Here is a 3,896-nt window from a genome sequence, read left to right on the forward strand (position 1 = left end):
TACAGAGGGTCCCAAAATGGACATACAGATGCATGAAAAGACAACAAGTCTAGGCAGATCCAGAAAAGCAACCAAAAAGAATAAGAGTAATGAATGAAGATGTTATGCTAAAAGCAATGCGATCTACATGCTGTAAGCGTACATGTATGCGATCCATTAACTTACATGACATCAAGGGTTGTAGAGAACGTGTCTGGCAAAGGAAAGGAAGCAGAAGAAATGAATACCTACTCACGAGATTGTCTTGCTTTCTTGTAAATGATAAGAGAAGGCGAAGTTCAGGACAACAGATAAGGCCTCTTATAAATGGAAAAAGTATTTGCAATAATGCATATCACATTATTACAGGATTATCACATGGCACGTATTGGAATTTGGCTAATAAAGCAAAGTATGGAGTTAAATTTAACATTCATGGAAACATAGGAAGGCCCAAAACAAGAGCCTCAACAGCAATTTTGAAAGATTACATTTATGAAAATGCTTTACCGCAACCCCATCTATCAGAAATGCATCTTCCGATAGGTTTGACCAAAAAAGAAGTATTTAACTCTATTGGAGAAACACAGAGGCAAAGAGGGCATGCATCGGCATACTTTGTATACTCTTTGGAAAAAAAGCTTTGGACATGTTAAAATCCCAAAGAGGCAAAAAATGTCAAAGTGCAACGACTGTGATGACCTAAAGCAAGCACTTGAGAGTGCAACATCTCCAGAACAAAAAGAAGCTTACAAAAAAAAGAGAGAATTTCATCATGGACTTGTTCGACATTCTAGAATAAAATATGCATTTTGGAAGGAGCAAGCTATTTCTCACCCAAATGAGTACATGTGCATTATTGTAGATGGTATGGATCAAAATACAACAACATTACCTCGATTCGTTAACACTCCACCTAAACTACAAGGTAAATATTTTTTAAAGACACATCTATGTGGAGTGTTAGTGCACGGATTTAAGTTTTTTGCAGACATATGGATTGATTCCTTGCATCTACATCATAGCAATCAAGTTGTAACATCCATTATGAACGCAATTCACAATGTACATGCAGAAAAAGGTTGCCTACCAGCAACGTTGAGAGTACAAGCAGACAATTGCAGACAAGAGAATAAGAATGTACTCTTCTTTGCATTTTGCTCAATGCTAATCGCTCATAGAATCTTCAATGAGATTGAAGTTGGGTTTTTGTTGGTTGGGCACACACATGAGGATATCGATCAGGTATTTAGCACAGTTTCAAGAGAACTAAAACACAAGGACATGGAGACGATGGATGACTTGATAAGAAAATGTGGGAGGCAAGTTGGTGGCCATAAGGAAGGAACAATATGCTCAATGGTTGAGAGGATGTATGATTGGAAGAGCTTTATTCTACCTTTCATACAAGAAGGTGATAATGCCCTAATAGGTCATAGCGCTCCACACTATTTTCGCTTTTTCTTAAAGGATGAAAAACCAGTGATGCAATGGCAACACTATTCTCTTGATACAAAATGGGAACCTGAAGACGATGGATGACTTGATAAGAAAATGTGGGAGGCAAGTTGGTGGCCATAAGGAAGGAACAATATGCTCAATGGTTGAGAGGATGTATGATTGGAAGAGCTTTATTCTACCTTTCATACAAAAAGGTGGTAATGCCCTGATAGGTCATAGCGCTCCACACTATTTTCGCTTTTTCTTAAAGGATGAAAAACCAGTGATGCAATGGTAACACTATTCTCTTGATACAAAATGGGAACCTGAAGAACCTTACTCTCTCTTAACTTCAATCCCGAGCAAAGAAATGCATCCAACATGGGCTCCTATAAAAGAATTCAGCGAGAAATCCAAAGGTGAAATAGAAGACTTAAAAGCTTTTATTACATACAAAGAGAAATGCTCCGGAGATTTCCTGATTGGAAGCCCTCTTGGAAGGAACACACTACTGTTGTAATTCGCAAGACCTACCAATTGATAAAGGACCTTGCAAAAATGCGAGAAGATGATATTAAGGCAGAACGGCCTTTATTTTGACCAAATGTTGGTAATGACTTGCGTCCAGCATGTGGTCTCTTTGAAAATGAGTTTGAATCGTTGCTCCCACGTCTATATTATGGACCCAAGAAGAGAGTTTATGCCACAAATAGACATAGATGTCCATTGTTTTGTTGCAGCTTGACCATCGGATGATGAACATGAGAACGTGAAGTTTTGGGTTGCGAAAGTAGTTGGCGTGAGCATGGATGACCGGGGGAGAGCTTCAACATTTACAGCGGTATGGTATGAGCCAAGGGGTAGGAAGGAGAACCAAGATAACAGTACATTGTATAGTAGTTGTCTGAAAAGGAATGGGTTCCAAACCATGATGCAATTTCAAGACTTTCCACAGAGAGAATCATAGTATCCTGAAAATCAAGGTCAAAGAAAACAAAGAAGCACATGGGATATGATGTAGAAGATAAAATAAAATTACCGCAATGAATTATTTCGCACATTACAGAGTTCATAAAGATGCTCGCCCAGGAGGAATTAGGAGATAGCGCAAATGAAGAATGCCCATGATAACACCATTTAAATATCGAGAAAGAGTGAAGATGGTGATGATAGTTAGATGAGAGTAAATGAAGATGACACCCAAGCGACAAGTGACGACAGAAAGGACATTCTAAACAAGCAAATATTTAGATCGCTCATTTCTATGATCATGATAGAAAGGGACATTCAAACAAGCAAATATTTGGATCACCCATTTATAAACTCATTGTAAAGGAAAAATTAAATTATTGAAAACGCCACAGGAGATTCTTTGTACAAAGACTCATCCAGAGTAATATTTGTTGTAAAACTTATGATATGATAATGTAAAATTGCAAGCATAGCTATTGCTATTTTTTGGAGTACAAAAGAGGCTTCCATCATGTCTCATATCTATATAAACCTTTTAATTTCTTGAATATTCAAGAGTGATAGTTTTCTGCATTGAAAGTAAAAAGAGTCTTACAAGTCTCTAATGTATACATTTTTAAAATGTTGTGAATCTTCAATAACATGGTTTTTCATGGATTTAAACTAATAACTCGAATTTTTTATTTTAAGAATATGATTCTTATAAACAAGAGATACAATTTTAAGATTTAATAGTAGTTTTTGCATTATTTGTACAACATTGTAGAGAGAGATTTTGAAATGTATTATGTAAAAATGACAGTGCCAAAAAGTAAACTTTTGATTCTCAAATGACAGTTTCATAAAGTATACTTTTCATTTGGGAAGGATTTTAAGGAATAGTCCAAAAGTAGACATATCAGTCCAAAATTAAGTGTTTATTACAAGGGACGATCCCAATTGGAAGTGGACAAGTAAAGCAAGTAGTGTGGGAAAAAGAGTAAAGGAAAACCTCATGCAGTGAGCAGGAGATCAAAGCAACACGGTCCTCTAGTAAGGGTATAAAATCAATATATGTAAAATATGTAAAGACGAGATGAATATATAGGCGAGAGGTTGCAAACGAAATGTTTGTCATGATAAGTGGTGTGAGTAATCTGTGGTGTGCGAGGTACCGTGACAGAGAGAGAGAGAGAGAGAGAGAGAGAGAGAGAGAGAGAATCTAGAAATTCTTTTGCACGCACACCATCAAATACATGGCTGCATCCTAAAAAAGAAACTCTATATGGGGGAGAGAGAGAGAGAGAGAGAGAGAGAGAGAGAGAGTGCATGTTCAGACAAGGTGAATGTAGCACATGCAACCGTGCGTGCGCACAGCTGCGTGTGTGTGTGCACGCGCGCGCACAAAGAGAGAGAGAGAGAGAGAGAGAGAGATGAATCCAAGAACGTGCCCAAATTCATCCTCTGAAAATACAACAAATGGTGCATTTTCAATCTCATGATAGTCACACAAAAGGTGAAAGCCA

Source organism: Dipteris shenzhenensis, chromosome 26 (genome assembly GCF_047967505.1).
Source record: "Dipteris shenzhenensis isolate YYH24624 ecotype China chromosome 26, Dip_SZ_1.0, whole genome shotgun sequence".
NCBI classification, from domain to species: Eukaryota; Viridiplantae; Streptophyta; class Polypodiopsida; order Gleicheniales; family Dipteridaceae; genus Dipteris; species Dipteris shenzhenensis.